Here is a 17,549-nt window from a genome sequence, read left to right as displayed (position 1 = left end):
AAAAAATACCTGTCAGCTTATAATTTCCTTTAAAACAGCATTCAGGATATTGGATGTTTTCTGATCATGGAAGCACAATGAATTGGCCATGTGTTTGGCAGAATAAGGTTTAAATCAAAGTGGAGAATTTGAGTTACATATATTAATATAGTTTCAATATACAAAATGTTTAATCTTGTATATTTACTTTGTGCATAACTACTTTATCGAAAATACTGTTATATGTTGGAACACATGATTTTACTTTGTAGCTAAGAAAACAGTTTGAACGTGTCTCAGTAAAAATTTTTTATGTATATAAATTTATATAGAATGGTTAACCACTTAATAATGAAATAATTTAGCAATTTAAGCCAAATATTTTGCTCTCTTAAAAATAGTTATTGTATCTCTTGATATATTCTGATTTATCATTATATTAAAAATAAGAATATTTATGAACATAAAATAAGCTAATAATCACATGACTCAGTTTTCTCTCTAGATACTTGTGTATGATAATTTTTTAAAAATCTCCTCAGGTGTTTTCCTTGGTCCTATTGGTACACTAAAATATTCTGCAATCCGCTCACACATATTATAAGAGAAATATATTGTTAAATCTTTATTGTTAAATTAAGAGTGATGATCTTCTAACAATACTGATTATCTCTATCTAGGTTAGATAATGGCATTTTAAAAATAAGGTCGGTACTTTTGGTAAAAAGCTTTAAAAAGGTTATACGTTTTCCTCCTAAAATAGAGAACATGTTACGTGTGTTTAGTTTTAACAACTGAGGGAATGTAAAGAATTCTGTGTGAACACTGGAGTTTTAATAATATGAGAAAGAAGAGTTTCTACTGTGGAGAGAAGGTTGGATTAGTGATCAAAGGTTTGGATTACATTGACTTTCATGTTTATATTGCTTTACAGATGTTCTGTAGTGCATTGTCTTTGTCAGTATATCTGTTTTATGGAGTCCCTTGTTAAATCTTTTTATTTTTGTGTTGAACTCTGTAAGAGCAATAGCAATTTTTTCTGCATTTTGTCAAAAGCTGAATTACCTGAAAAGCTTTACAAATTTCATGAGAAGTAAAAATTAATCTTGTTAGATTACCTTTTGTAACCAGCTGTCTTGCCTGATATTGGATGCTACTGCCTTAATGGGAATTTCTCATAGACATCTTCTTATATTTTATTATTTTTGAATTGGGTACTAAGGTCCTTGTAAGAAGTGCTTGTATAGTTTTACATTTATGTGTTTTATGGAAAGCACAGTGATTGACAATAATGTAGATTCTTAGCATAAAGAACTTTTCTTTCTGTGCTAGTGTAATGCAGATTTCTGTAATCTGATAGAAATTTGTGAAATAAAATGAGAATTCACTTTTCAAAAAATAGTGTTTCTTTGAGCTGTATTTACAAAAAATTCGTTAAAATTTTTATTGATTAAAAGGAACATGCACCCTGTAACTTTTGGATACCCTAGTGTCTAATTCTGGGATCAGATTACACTAATACAGTAAAACCAATGGGATAAAAAATATTAATTATAAAATACAGCCCTTTTTTTTCAGTTTCATAGTGAGTGAATTCACTTTATTTAGATCCATTTAAGTAGTTATTTTGGAGAAGGAAATGGCAACCCACTCCAGTGTTCTTGCCTGGAGAATCCCAGGGCCGGGGGAGCCTGATGGGCTGCCATCTATGGGGTCACACAGAGTCGGACACGACTGAAAAGTGACTTAGCAAGTAGTTTTTAATCATTTGGTAGAAATGATGATACCTTCTCACTTGAAGATTATCCTGAAGATTTGAAGTTTAAATTGGGAACTTCAGTAGAAAAATTAGAAATAAAATTAATTATAATTATTACTATCAAAATAACCAAGTTAATACAGTGCCAGATTGTTTACCTAGATTAAATTGTCAGTTAGTAAATATGTAGAAAATATACCTGTTTAGCACCAGGCCAGAATTGTTCTTTGATATAATGTATGTAAATGGGTATTTGTTAACAGATTAATTGCATTTCATATTTTCCCTTGTGAAATATAATAATTTGTTTAACTGATAGCAGTTTTTTTAATGTAAATTTATAACTGGAAAATAACATCCTTGTGTTTTACAAGTGTATTTTAATCTTGTATTGCTTAATAGATGCCTAATCTCTATTGTTGGTTTTACAGATTAACATTTCTGTTAGTGTAAATGCAAAAAGTAATTGATTATCTTTCCAAATGAACTTCAAACCATACCTCAACTAACTAATTTATAATCATTTTCTTCCTGGTTTACACTTATTATCCCAAGTTTCTCTAGTCACTTATGTATATGTATGCCTATGTCCAGGCAAATTCATATACTACATATTAAAATTTTAATAATTGAAAGAAATTGAAGTTTTATATACGTGGCAAATACACGCCTCTATATAAAAATATGTCCATATCACTGGAAAGTTCTGCGGAATACTGCAACATCATTATTAGAATTTTTCTAAAGAAAGAGCGCATATACATTTTTTAAACCTTACTGTTATTGTGATTTGGCTTTCGTTTTTTCAGCTTGTGCTTTTATCAAACCATACAATGGATTTAGTCGCTAGATATCTGACTGCAAGGTATATCTAACAATAAGGAGTGTATAAACAAAGTTTGGCATGCTTGTGGGTCATATGATTTTCACAAACCTGTAAATGTGTATTGAAATTTTGAGTTTTTAACTTTTAAGTCTTTTATGTAAATATATTTTTTATAGGTGAGGGTATAATAATTTCAGTAGATACCACTGATAATAAAATTGAAAAGTAAAGTAAAATGATTTGGTTTCATGGTAAAAGTTATTGGCCTTGCACAGGCTATTTAGATGTACCTTGTTAGAACTGTCATTTCTCTAATGTAACTCTTACGTATAATTTCTTAAGGGTTGGTAACAGAAGTCATGCAGATAACAGACTTTAAACTAATGGCCACCATAATCTTAAGTACACGTCTGGGAATAATGCAGCTTGTTAAATTTTCTGACATCACTACATCTAATTTTAAAGTATCTTAAATATCATTAAAATTGCATTCACTTAATGTATGTCTGTGTAGTGCAGAAATCTTTATTTTATGGACAGGTGATTGGAAAATTGAAAATCACACTTGGTATGAGTTGTAGTCCAGAACTGCATATTGGATGTTGGGCTTATGAGCAGTAACAAGAACATACAGTATTTATAGGAGATGTATACATAATGAATTTTTTTTACTGCATGTATTAAATGCTTATGTAGGACTCAGTTCTACAGCTCATTTTATTTTTGAATTATCTTAGATATCCTGATGAATGATGAGGTTTTTATTTATGTAAGACAGCATATTTATGAAAAAATATACCTAAGTGTTAACATCCTGTTCAACGACAACAGTAAACACCCGAAATGATTGATACAGTGTTGCTTACATTCAGCACTGTACCAGAGTTGAATCGTGTCTTTAGTACATAATATAAAGGAGAGAAATTCTGAAGAATTCAACATAAGATGAAGATTTTCATATACAGTGTAATAAAAGAGCATTTAATCATAGTTGCTATACAGATCTTTAAAAAATTATATGGGAATGTATGTGTGCTTGCTGTTAAATGGACAAAAGTTTGTGGTCAGCTGTGGTTAAAATTGTAAGGAGGCTCCCTTTGAATAAGGTATAGAACTTCCCTGTTATTTTTTGAATTGTAACACATTAAACAAAATATGTATTGACTGAATTTCATAAACTTTGAAATGGCAGTAGATTGTCTCAAGGTGTATATTTTCATTATGTGAGACTTCCTTCTCTGAAAATTTGTTTTAAAACTGTTTCATATTTCTTGAAGCATTTCCATGTACTTTAGACAACTTAAAGTATTTTGCTCTTTAGAAAATACTTGAGTATGGAGTTCATTGTTATCTTTATTATGGGAGACTAATGACAGGCTTTTTTTTTTTTTTTTTGGATAAAAATTTGTTTTCAGTGGAATTCACTGGTCTAGGAGAAAAAGGTAGTGCATTTTGGTTACCTCATAGGAAGACTGCGTAAATTAGCATTGATTTTGCTAGCACCCATTTACTAATAACTTTTGCGTGGCAGATTGCTAGGAAAAATAGTTATGCTTTAATCATATTATAGTTTTTTGTTCGTGGGAAGGATTTTTTCATATTGAAGGTATTTGCCTGTTTGACCATATGTATATTATTTTTACAGAGACACAGTGTAGAGGTAGACTGTTCCAGTGAACCTTAATGTAAAATTATCTCTGTAAAGACTTTTGTTAGGTAATTATTTGCAATTTTAATTCTTTTGAGGGGCTTCATATGACCTCACTGTTGACTTAGAGTTGTCCCATTTAAGTTTCTTGGAACAAAGGTTAGAACAGCATGGAAGGTTGGTATTTGTATGCTTTGGAGAGGAGTTTGAGATGTTACCCTGTTTTGCCATTAGTGTTCAAGTATGCATGGGTGCATCATTAATCATAGGAAATGCAAAAATAAATAATCCAGTCCCATTGGATTTTTTTATATGAATACTTACCTTTTCCCTTTTTTGTATATACAGTTGAGGTATTTAGGTAACCCCTAACCTTTTGCTTCAACAAAGAAGTACAGTATAAAAATATTACCACAGTTTTCATGTGAGCAGCTCTTGAGAAGGGAAAAAAAGCCCTCTAGATGAATATTTGTTGGGGGGAAAAAGTTGTGATACAAAATGTCTTAACTCAGCCCCAATACAGTACTTGAGGACCACCAGTGTATAAAATTGAAAGCACATGAGTTTTGAAGCACTAGAAAAGGTTTGTAATTGATTAGCGCTGCTTGAAACTATTGAAGTACAGTGAGTTTTGATTTGTGAATGGTTCTATTCAATAAAGATTAATTCTGTGTGTTTGATAAAATCTTACTGCCTTCAATGAGTTAGTTTTTTCGCCCCTCTGCAGTTTATTTAACCATCAAATATTTCAGTGTTCTTTTAACAAACTGGAACATTTCTACCTTACTGAATTTAGCATTAGCATGACTGATTTAAATAAGTCAAACTATCAGTGATTAGCTTGAAGGGTGTAATTGAATAGATTAATTTTTTCTTCTTTTAAAAGGACTAGAATATATCATAATATAACCATGTGTATTTCATGCTTTCTAACTATCAGGAGGTTTATGTAGACTAACAAAATTTTTTTTCTGATTTCTTTTAAATCTTTTACATTCTAAAATATTATAATGTTTAAATGTGAAATCTTTACCAGTTTTCATGTAAAATTATGCTTATTTACTCTTATGTAAAATAATTCATAATAAGTATCTTTGGAAATGGCATCAACCTTGTTAGTTTTTAATAGGAGTGATCCTCTATGTATGTTCTTTTTAAATCATCTCCCTGGATTTTGGAGTTTAGCTCTCTTATTTTAGAAGCAAGTTGTGACACTTTGTTGCTATTTAATCTTGAATCTATAAAGTCACTATCATTGATATGAACCACAAGTATTGTTTTGGAAGTCAGTGTTCACACATCACGTTCTGTCGGGCACTATGATCAGTTGCAAAATTTTATGTAGAAATTGTCTGTTAGCTGATATATTTTCATAAGTAAGTTTTTAATGGTAAGATACTCCATGAGTTACATCTATTTATTTTAACAGACTTCATTTATGAGAAATAATGAACAGATTTTGAGTAGTGCAGATTGAAAATTCATGCACACACACAGTCTGTCATACTCACACACACACTCACACTCTTTTCCCTCGTTATTTTGAGGTGAAGCAGTTGGTCAGCTTTGTCCCTCAGCTAGGAAGAGTCTGAACTTTTAAAAGTACTTTACAAAATTGGAGTACATACTTTTGACATTTCATTAGGTTATTTTGGTGATCAATTATGTAAAAATTTAAAGTCTAAAGTGAGGTTTCAGACTTCAGATAGATTCCACAAGGGGGAAATGTTTGTAGTGTGATGATACCCTGTACCTTCTGTCCACCACCCACCTGTAATTAGTCCGGTGAAGTGGGTTCATTTTATGTTCTCTATCCAGGCTCTCCAATACTGTTTGGGTGTGGGAAGGGGTAAATTCCACTTTGCAGAAGAGGAAGACTTAAGTTATGTATAAGCATATATGACGTGATAGAAGATTATCTACTTCACTGTTATGCCTTGTTTCTAACTTGATCAAGTTTTGAAAATTTTACTGTAGAAATAGTTATTAAGGATGTTACAGAAATGTAAGATTCCCTGACATGATAGAATAAAGAACATTTTAACATATTTTTTGTGACTGTATTAATAACTTTAAATCTAATGCTGAAATAGTGCTTGGAAGTTTGTGTTCCTGATCTGGTTTGAAAAGTCATTCTTTTTTTAAAGCAGAGTAATATTGTGAAGAGTAACTTAACTTCTTGTGGTGCCTGTTTCAAGTTATCCCTCCATATAACAATTGTTTTAAGCATTTTTTCCTCTCTTCTTGAGTAGGAACAGCAAAGTTTCCGTGTAGAAACTATAATTATAAGAGTTGTTAATGCAGTCTAGTTGTGTATATGTTCTGCTTCCTTAATGCAGAAGTTTTTACAGTAATGCTTATTACCTTCCATTACATTAAAAAATAATCTGTGATTATTATATTGGATGTATTATAACTGAGGGGGCCCACTTAGAGCTGTTGAGGAGTCACTACAGCAGTTTTACTTTTTTTGGTAAAATACGTAGTACATTTCCTCACCCTTTTAAGAGAAACCTTTTTTCTCCTTCAGGTTTAATTATTTCTCTTTGACCGAAACTAAGACTGATCCTCTGGTAGCCAGTTAAAATGTGTGAAGTAGGAGGAGTAAAGGAAACTCCAATCGTTAGTTGTAAGTTATAAAGCAAAGTTAATACAGGTATACACAGCAAAAGGATTTATTTTAAGGGATAAAAGAAAATTTTATAAACTTGTCTTGTAGAACATGTTGGACATCATAAAGAAAATCTTGTAAGTGTTTAGCTATTTTACTATAATACCACCTTAGCTGATGAATGTTAAAGCAGTTTACTTTTTGTATCAACACTAACTGGAAATTAAGTATTAATACTACATTATGCCTGTTTTATTTAAAATCCAGCATGACTTAATTGGTCTGGCTCTTTTAAATCATGCAGAGTATCCTTACAGAATTTTCTTTTTTATGAGACTAAACGATAACTCATTTGGTAGGTTCAAGAATATGATTAAAAGAATCCTAGGTGTTTCGATGTTTCTGTGTATTTATAACAAGTTCTACATACGGATAATAGTGTATAGGTGTAAATGAAAATTGTATAGAAAGTTATGATTGCATGTAAGTTTTTGAAGACTTCTGTGAGCTTTTTAATATCTTAGATTCCTGCGCAACTATAAAGAGTGTTTAAAAATGGCTGTTACATACTTATCATAATTTTTTTCAGTTGAATATATGCTTCAGTTCTGTAAAATTGTTTAGAAACAAGCTTGTGCAGAAAGCTTATGGTGCAGTTTAAAATTATAAATAGATACCTTTTAGTTGAGCTGGTTAAAATGTTAGTTATACTACAGGTTTCTTTCTCTGTTTGCATGCTTGAGTATAATGTCAAGATACTTCTGTGGTCTGTTATTTTGTAAAATTGCTTCCTTTTTAAAGTTTGCTCAAATATTGGGAGCTGCCGGAATGAATACTTTTCACAATACTTTGACTAATTTAGTGTCTAATTTTATTTCAGTGAGGGTTAATGAGAATATTAAACTTTACTGTTTCGGCTACCTCATTTCTATAACCCTAGAAAACATTTAGACTAATGTGAGATAATTTAATTTTTTTCATATTTCAAGTCATTAGCCCAAGAAGTAGATAAGTTACAGATGCCAGAAGCACATTTGTACTGCAATTTCATTTTTCAGCTTTCAGTGCAACAAAACAGCATCATTATGACCTTTCATATAATGTTAGCCGGCGAAGCTAGCAAGTTTATCCGAGCAACATACCTTTCTGTTTAACAGGTTCATCTCTGATAGGATTTTAAAATATGATAACACTTACCCCAAAAGAAGTTTTGCTGACATGGTGTCACTGTGCTGAAGAGGCTGTTTGATGCCATAGTCCCTCCTTTTTTTTCAGATAGAACTTGTACCCTCTGTTGTAAATTCTGCTTGCAGCCTTAAACTGAAAACACAAACCATACCCAAACCTTGTTTTAGTTTTACAGTATGCCTGCAGTACATAGACTTGATATTTATTTTTTTTCTGTCAAGAAATTATGTAGCTGGTAGCATGGGAAAAGCAAGGAAACAAAACAAAAAAGAGAATGAGCAAATATTGGAAGGACCTACTATTCCTGCATAGACTGTGGTTTAGAGAGCACTCACTGACTCTGTTGGTCTCGGTGGCTGGTAGGGACCTGCGGAGATTAACCATTTAAAAACCAGAGACTTCTTGCTGTCCTCCTGGAGAAAGTTTGCACCGCACTTGTGGTTCTGTGGTTGTTTGTGAGGCGAATGAAGCATTCACACAATCCAAAAAAGCAAAAGCTTTCAAACTCCTTTTTTTTGCAAGCACTATTACTGGAGAGAGAGAATCATGTGGTTTGTGACCTCACAGTACTCACAGTCAAGTGGGACTGCCTACCACTGTGGCTTCCCCCCCTTGCTCATGCTCTCTCTTTCTTTCTCTCTCTCCCTCTGACAAAAGGCTTGTGGTAAGGCCCTTCCTGGCATCCAGAAGGATATAGCTTTTTAATTTTTGTGACTCATGAGGATTTGGATAGAATACAAATGCTGAAGGAGCCCAAACTCCTGTAAGGTTAAGCGTCTGGAGCAGAGCTCTGCAGTTGGGGGCTTTCTTTCCTATCTTCCACCCCTATATTTTTGGCGCCTCCTTCTTTTATTTAGTTCATTATTGTGTCTGTGGAGAAGTGAGCAAAATTGGCTCAAGAGGCGGTGTGTGAAATCCTGAACAACAGTGATGATTTACAATAATTTACATCTTTGGACTGTATCACATTCTGGGGTCTGCTTCATATTTGCTGGGTGATTGGAGTCCTTCTGTTTTTCTTTTTCTTGTCTTCTTAAACTCGTGAATCTGTAACTCATTGTAAAAAAGTTTACCTTTTTTAAGGTCTGGTTGCAAACTGCTTGCTGGGCTTGACTGTAATTGGCTGTCATGAAAGTGTTAGTCTGGAAATTCCTTTACAAATATTAAATCATGTCTGTCTAGTTTATGTATGATCAATATTGGATGCCGGCTCCTACAATAAAGATGAAATATAATTAGTACATTTTGTATTACATTTACCTTTATCTCATGGCTAGTTTGAGTATCTTATAAAAACGAATAGCAAGAATTATAGCATAGTTTATTGGATGGATCTTAGTTTTCTTTATGCTTGTAATAATTTTTTATTTTTCAAGGAAATATACTCATTTTTTGTAATCCTTTAAATAGTTTCTTTGGATATTAGCTTTAACAGAGCCTTTGATAGCAAATCTTATACAAATATAAAGTAAAATTCTTATGTTGTAACTTAGATTGTTAAATGTTATTGATTTTTCTGAGCTCAGAATGGAGTGGGTTAACAGAAGCTGTACTTTTTGTTTATAATAGAAGCTTTGAAATAAATTACAAAATGCTGTGTGTAGTAAGGAATAATGCACACAGAGTATGTGAGTCGTCTCGATTTGCTAATTCTGATTCAGAAGAAAATTGGAAACATCTTTGGGAAACTATCTCCTTTTTTGCCCCTTTGGACATGTATGTATAGAACTCATTTTCTTATTAGGATGATTATATATCATAGGCAGAGAATTTCATATTTATGAATAGAGCTTCCTGTTTTCATCAGTTGAGAGCGATGGGGTATTTTTCAACAAAAATTATCAAGCTGAACAGACCAATTTTCTAGGCATTTTTTGGCCATTTATCCACGCCACTCTGAATCTGCATGTTAGACTTCTTCCTGGTGTGATAGTAACCAGGAGTGGCATGAAGTAAATGACTGGGAGGGTGGGCGGAGACAGTGAATTACACAACTTATTCAGGGTGTGTAATGGGGTAGGACTGGGAGATACTGAGGAAGGTATTAGAGCCAAAATGCCCCTTTATGTGGTCATCCTAGCATACTTCAGTATCTGCTTTTGGTTTATATTCGGTAAAGATAAATGTACTAATGTGTTCGTAAGTTTCTTACAAAAAAATAATTTCCCCAAAATACACTGGGAGGACATTGAAATGACTTTAATCCTTTATTATTCAAATGTCTAGAACTTTTCCATAATAAACTTTTAGTGATGAAATACATTTTAGTGTTTTATTCAAAATACGGATTTATCGTGCCTCATCATGTGTATAAACAGATTTTACATTGAAGACTAAAAGATTTCATTTAACATGCAGTTATTCGTGCAAAAAGAGAAAAGTCATTAATTGATTCTCTTTCTTAAATAAGGCATGCAGTGAGATCCAGAGCTCTAATTAATATCTAAAGTAAGTTAAAGGAGAGTTTTGTCCATATAATTTGTGGAATTTTCAAGCATAATTCCATATGCTCATACAATAGCGCAGAATTAGGCAATTGAAAAAAATGTAGTAGTTTGATAAGTATAAATGCTTTTTTCTTTTCAGATTGAGTTTTCCAGTTAGGATTCTGTGACTTCTTATAATTCCAACTTTTTGCTAAATGTTTTCTGCCTTAAAATATATTTTTTTATTAAGTATATTTTGAACCTCTAAATTAACTGTGTATGTATTTGAATAATTTCTAACATCTATGCATCTCTTAACTGCTTATTCTCTTTTGCAGGTAACCCTTCTGCACATAATTTTTAGGTCAGAGTAAAGCACCCTTACTGCTTAATAGCTTAGTAGATACTGTTGACTATGACCTTTCTGCTCTGGGTGGGGCCCATCTCATTCTGACTGGACAACATAGTGAGGTCATGAGCTTTAAAAGTTTGTATATTCATTATCTACACACACAAAAACACATACATATATTTTTTTCTTTTTCTAAATTGAAAATCTATCCTCTGGAATAAATATTACTTTGGGGTAAAAATTGAAAAACAGTGATAACGGGTACACATTTGATAAATTGACAGTTTGCTTCATTAGAAATAGCTTACCACATATGATGAGGAGAGACTGACTCAGCAAAGTCATTGCAGATAAAGCTCTTGATTATGTATGTGTCACATCAGAAATGAAAACCACAGGTTTTTTTTTTGTTGTTGTCTGGTTTTTAAAGTCCCTCAAAACTTCATTTTTTAGGGGAATATATGAGTATTTGTTATGTTGAAGTAAGTAATGAATTTAAGTCTGCTGTATAAATTATGTATTATAATGCCATGGAAATGAAATATAACTTTGAACTTGAAAACAGTTTCACAAAAGTAATTTTGCTTCCCATTACCTTATATTTAATAAGTTCATCAACATTGGTTGAACTTTTTATATTGTATATTGTTAGATGATGTAACACTGTAATGTTTTAAATACTACATGTAGTTTCATTGTTACCTTTTATGAGTTTTAAAATTTTCTGATTTAATGATCCTATTATGATATAGTCATTTTATCACTCTCAGTCTTGTGCCCATTTCTATGTTTTTTTTTTAAATTGTTTTAAACTTCTATTTGTTGCTGTTCTATTTTTATTTTAGTTGAGAACAGTAGAAGCAAAATAGGTTTGATGTAGGAGTTGTATAAATTGTAGACATCCTATTTTGGCTTAAAATGTTGTCATTGATTATGAGATTTTAACAGGGGATTTTCTTAATTTATTGTTTCATCGTGGTATGTGGCAGTTTTTTTTGAGTTTTTTTGGATTTAATGTATAGCTGTTGAGACATATATAGAATTTATTGGATCTTATATTGATGCTTTGAAAAATGTTTATATTAGTAAAATGCATATAATTTTATTAATATTTTAAATTATTATGAGAAATTTAATTCTACTTTCTTATTTTAATGGGATATATATCCACGTTAACTGCACACATCCATGTGGTTGTATGTATGTATTATACATACAACAAGGTATTATTTTGTGTTACTTTAAAACATTTATGTGGTGTGTGTATATATATGTATTGTATAAAATGTGATATTTTTTGTAATGGGAGTACTCTTTGTTCTCCTCTGCAGTGTGTTTCAGTTTTGTGAAAACCCAAAACATTGCCATATCCATGATTGTTTGAACAACTTCATTTGGTTGGTATAAGCAGCTTTCTGGCTGACTGTGAGATGATGTGGAAATTGGATGCCAAAAGAGAAAGTAGTTAACTTCTGTCTCTCTCTCTCCCCTTCTCTTTCCCTTTCCACTCCTCCCACTTTCTTCCCTTTCTCCTCTAGGCTTTTTTGGTTTCTCTTTCTCTGTTTTGACATTTCAATAAAATCTCAAAGTAGATTCTTAAGGTCCTTGTAGGCGATGTTGACATTAATCTTCACTAATGAATATGTAGGAGGTCTGCAGCTTCTAACATTCAAGGCAAATTATCGTTATAGCTTGATATAGTACACCTCATTTGTTAGGTGGTATTGGCAGCTGATTACAGAGATTTTCTTTCTTTTAACAATTTAAGTCCTTCCTCTGTGTTAATTTACTTTAACATTATTTCACACGAATTTAGGACTTTAATTGTGAAGATTACTTTTTTCTCCCTTGGACAGTTTTTCAAAGTACATAGTGATCCATACTTGTTTAATGTTACTGTATAAATAATTCATGTTTCTTATAATTATTAAAACAATTCATCTTCTATTGCTGTCACTTTTCTAAGGAGAAAAAAAGGCGAGAACTTGCAGAAAATATGGGAAACATGCTCATATGACAGCTGAGGATGTGGCTAGGGTAAAGCAGGAAACTCCTACCCACAATGCAATGTTACATATACTACCACTTAATAAAATTTATATCAAACATGCTACTGACAAAACCAAAGAAAAATAATATCCCTGCGATACTAGTTAACGTACTAAATATATCTAGGGAAAAGTGAAACTAATCTTTTTGGAAACTTTGTACTTAGAGAATATAGTAAATGAAACTGGGACATCATAGCACATTGGAGCCTTTGTGCTATGGGTCTTGCTTGTAGGTGAAACTCCTATAATGAGAACTTTTTGGATATTCACTTTCCTGGAAAAGGCACAAAAGGGCACCTTTTTTTCTTTTTGGTTGAATTGTTGAAGTATTATACAAGGTTCGAGAACATTGTCATCTAGTAAGAAAAATAAGTGAAATTATGAGATGTTCATCATATTTATTTAAACTCTTTACCCAGCCAGGTATATTTCTTTGCATTTTAAGTTGGTTTTTATTGCCAGATTTGACATGGGGTTCGAAGTGTTCATTGGAGGCAATTTTCTTTCCAAAGTAATTGTTTTTCTTGCTCTTTATTTATTGTAACCTACCTATAGTTTACCTGGTCAGTCTGTGTGCTTTACTAAAGGGAGGTTAGTCTGAAGCAGAAAAACTGCTTCTGTAATGTCATTGGAAAAGATACAAAGATATCTTCTATAAAAGAAAAACAGGTTTTAATATCCTTAGAGTTTCTGCTTTAAGCTAAATTTCTTATGCTCTTAACTGTCAGACTTTAGTAATCTGTATGAATTTAGTACATTAGTAATTTAGATGAATTTTGAGATTTTATAAGGGAGATTTTCAAATATTTAAATAAGGGAAGATGAGAGAGTTTTCAAATTGGTAAATAATGTATAGAAATTTTTGTGAGATAAAGAAGAGAAGAGACTATGAAGTTAGTGTTAGTTTTGAAAGATTCTTTCTTAGTATTCCCAGTTATGTAAATGGCTACTGTTTCAGACCTGCCATGGGATTTGTCATCTCACCATTTAAACATCAGTGTATTGTCTGTCTGTCTGTATCTCTGTTAAGGATGGTTTGCTTAATTGTTTGAAGTGTTTTCTCCTGTAGAGACTGCTTATCAATTACAGCTGTAGAGTTGTGGCGTTTCTCCATGGACTCATGGTGGTCTTTGGAACCACGTTCCTCAACTTTGACAGGTGAGACAGAGGCTCTCCAGTGCCACTGCATTCGGATGAATCTAGCTGTGGTTGGAGAAAGTGCATCTTGCCAAAGTATATGGGTGAGACCACACACAGCCTTTAAAATAGTTATTGTAGGCTTATTTTTAGGGATACATGTCTTGACAGTTCTTTTATTTGTATGCCAATTTCATCGCTGTGTATAGATTTTTCATTGGTTTCTGTAAAGGGAGTTGCAGATTTAGGTCTCTATTTGTTAAGTCTTGTGTATAATTTACACTGGAAAATACTTTGAGTTCAGCCATAATTAACAATACAGAGAATATATTGAAAATGAATCACTAGAATACTGATCTATTTGTTTTTATAAATTTGACGGTATTCCCCTTGGAAATCTCAATTTCCCAGTCAGTTTAGTAGTCAAAAATTGCTTCAATTTGTACTTTAAATAAATTATGAAAGAATTTGAAAATATTTATAAACTTGTATTCATAATAAGAAAAAACTTGTTCGTGCTATTCAGGAGTACGTATTTTTATAATATTGGTATAATAAAGCAATATTAGTATAATAAAACTTCGTTCAAAATATAAGTTCTGCGCTTGAAACTTTGAAACAAATTGCCAAAGAAGTCAGTTTCTTAGTGCATAGGCATAATATGCAAGCTATTCGGTCTTTTTATGGGATGATTAAAACTTTATTTAACTTGGTGAACTCTAAAAATTCACCATATGTTTTTTAAAAAAGCATGTTTTGTCTTCTCAAACTGGCTTTTTCAGTGACCAGTAAAGAAAATGTTTTAGACTTTTATAAAATATTGCTTCTTTTTATAAGATGATACAGTATTTGGATAGTTATTCATGACTCCTATTATTTGTGATAGTAGTATTAAAGTGTAATTTCTTAAGTCCTGGCATGTCTTGGTCACAAGACTTCTCACTTGATCAATGGATGTTGGCTGGGTATATATTTATAAAAAATATAATCAGCTATGATAAGATTGTGGTTTCATTCTAAATATTTTCATAGTGAAAACAGAGTCTACTGAGATAATTGGAAATTCAGTTTCCTTCCCGTCATTATCCCAGTACCTTTCCATTTCTAATGGTTCTGGCAGGAAAGGTCTGGGGAAGTTGTGTTCCTACAGCTTTTCTAGAGAACAAGTTTTTGGGAAGAAGAGAGAAGATAGTATACCCAAAAAGGGTATTTAAAGAAAAATTTCGTCCTTGTCCCTCAAAAACTGATCGTGTGTGTGAACCTTGATTGGATGCTAGATTTTTTAAAAAGCTTCATAAGTCGTTTTTAGGATATTTGAGGACACTGGAATATGACTTGATATTGATGCTACCATGGAATGTTAGTTAAGCATGATAATGCCATTGCACATTCAAAGGAAAATATCCTTACTCTTAAAAAGGTGTGTGATGAGTTATTTTCATGAAGTCAATACTCTACTTAATCAAATTCATACAGAAAACAGATGTGGCAAAATGTTAACAATTGGTTAAGTCCAGGTGAAGGACTTTTTTTTTTTTTTTTTGCTGTTTATTTTAGGCTTCCCTGATGGCTCAGTGGGTAAAAAATCTGCCTGCCAATGCAAGAGGCTCGAATTTGCTCCCTGGTTTGGGAAGAGCCTCTGGAGGAGAAAATGGCAACCCATTCCAGTATTCTTGCCTGAAAAAATCCCATGGACAAAGGAGCCTGGTGTGCTACAGTCCAGAGAGTTGCAAAGAGTCAGACACAACTGAGCACAAATTTACTATTTTTCATCCTAAACAATAACTTCTGAAAGGTGAAACATTTTATAGAAAAAGTGTATGGGGATTTGATTTCAAATTGAAATCAGATAGATGGGGGAAATTCATTTATTTGTATAATAGTAATATTTTTTTAAGTGCATATGGATAGTTTGGGGTATACATAGCAATTTTAGGTTTTAGTTTATAGTTTTGTTCTTACGTTGGAATTCTGTTCATATTAAAACAAATAATTTTCACAAATTTATATGTGGCAAATGTAAATTGGAAATGGTAAATTATTTTTGAAAATCAGTTCAGTTCAGTAGCTTAGTCATGTCTGACTCTTTGCAAGCCCATAACCGCAGCACGCCAGGCTTTCCTGTCCATCACCAACTCTTGGAGCTTGCTCAGACTCATGTCCGAGTCGGTGATGCCATCCAACCATCTCATCCTCTTGTTGTCCCCTTCTCCTCCTGCCTTCAGTCCTTTTTCAGTGAGTCAGTTCTTCGCATCAGGTGGCCAAATTATTGGAGTTTCAGCTTCAGCATTGGTCCTTCCAATGAATATTCAGGACTGATTTCCTTTAGGATTGACTGGTTAGATCTCCTTGCTGTCCAAGGGACTCAAGAGTCTTCTCCAGCACTACAATTCAAAAGCATCAGTTCTTTGGCTCTCAGCTTTCTTTATAGTCCAACTCTCACATCCATACATGACTATTAGAAAAATCATAGCTTTGATTAGACGGACTTTTGTTGGTAATGTCTCTGCTTTTTAATATGAGGTCTAGGTTTGTCATAGCTTTTCTTCCAAGGAGCAAGTATCATTTAATTTCATGGCTGCAGTCACTTTCTGCAATGATTTTGGAGCCCCCCAAAATAAAGTCTTTCTCTCTTTCAATTATTTCCCCATCTATTTGCCATGAAGTGATGGGACCGGATGCCATGATCTTAGTTTTTTGAATGTTGAGTTTTAAGCCAACTTTTTCACTCTCCTGTTTCACCTTCATCAAGAGGCTCTTTAGTTCTTCTTCGCTTTCTGCCATAAGGGTGGTGTCATCTGCATATCTGAGGTTATTGATATTTTTCCCGGCAATCTTGATTCCAGTTTGTGCATCATTCAGCCTAGCATTTTGCATGATGTACTCTTCAGATAAGTTAAATCTCAAAATAGCCATCTAAAAAATTACACATTTATATTATAGTAACTCAAGTCTAGACCAATAAGCTAGAGGTTTTTGAGCCTCAAAATAAACATGTTGTTACTATGTCATTGTTTACTAGTTGGATGCTTCTAAAATGCCTTTAAAAGTAATGATAAGATTCCTGTGACTCTTATCCACAGATTTGTTTTCTTTTCCAGATTGTTCTGGATTTAATGCCCAAGCATAAAATATTTTAAAAATCTTGTTAGAGATTATGAACTATTTTCTCTTTTTCATTTATATATATATATATATATTTTGTATTTCTATGCCACCTTTATAGTTCTGGTTTCTCATTTCTTAATTAGTAAATTCAGTGTGCAGGTTCTATCCCAGGCTAATTTATACACTTCCAGAAGAAACGGCCTCTTAAATCCACAGAGTGTTGAGGTGGGGAGCCCCCAGCCACGTCAGATTCATTTCACATATGATAATACACGTTTCAATCCATTCTCCCAAATTATCCCACCCTCTCCCTCTCCCACAGAGTCCAAAAGACTGCTCCACACATCCAAGTCTCTGCTGTTGTCTCGTATACAGGGTTATCGTTATCCTCTTGCTATATTCCATATATATGTGTTAATATACTATATTGATGTTTTTGTTTCTGGCTTACTTCACTTTGTATA

General features: G+C 32.6%; 1 protein-coding gene and 1 long non-coding RNA gene across 7 annotated transcripts in view; one reads left to right on the top strand and one right to left on the bottom strand.

Annotated features, from left to right (window-relative positions):
* LOC129543188 (uncharacterized) overlaps window positions 1-8,481 on the bottom strand; it is a 40,932-nt gene extending 32,451 nt beyond the window's left edge. The window contains exons 1-2 of the long non-coding RNA XR_008683259.2: window positions 8,347-8,481; window positions 8,021-8,143 (exon numbers count right to left, since the gene is read on the bottom strand). This is a non-coding gene — a long non-coding RNA (uncharacterized LOC129543188). The remainder of the gene's footprint in view (window positions 1-8,020; window positions 8,144-8,346) is intronic.
* Window positions 1-17,549, top strand: part of SUPT3H (SPT3 homolog, SAGA and STAGA complex component) — a 418,542-nt gene that overhangs the window by 36,998 nt on the left and 363,995 nt on the right. The gene's annotated exons all lie outside the window — the stretch shown is intronic.

This window comes from Moschus berezovskii, chromosome 23 (assembly GCF_049115385.1).
Source record: "Moschus berezovskii isolate FMDL1 chromosome 23, NW_MosBer_1.0, whole genome shotgun sequence".
Lineage (NCBI taxonomy): Eukaryota > Metazoa > Chordata > Mammalia > Artiodactyla > Moschidae > Moschus > Moschus berezovskii.
The sequence above is the reverse complement of the archived record's forward strand: the minus strand, read 5'-3'. Positions and strand labels throughout refer to the sequence as shown.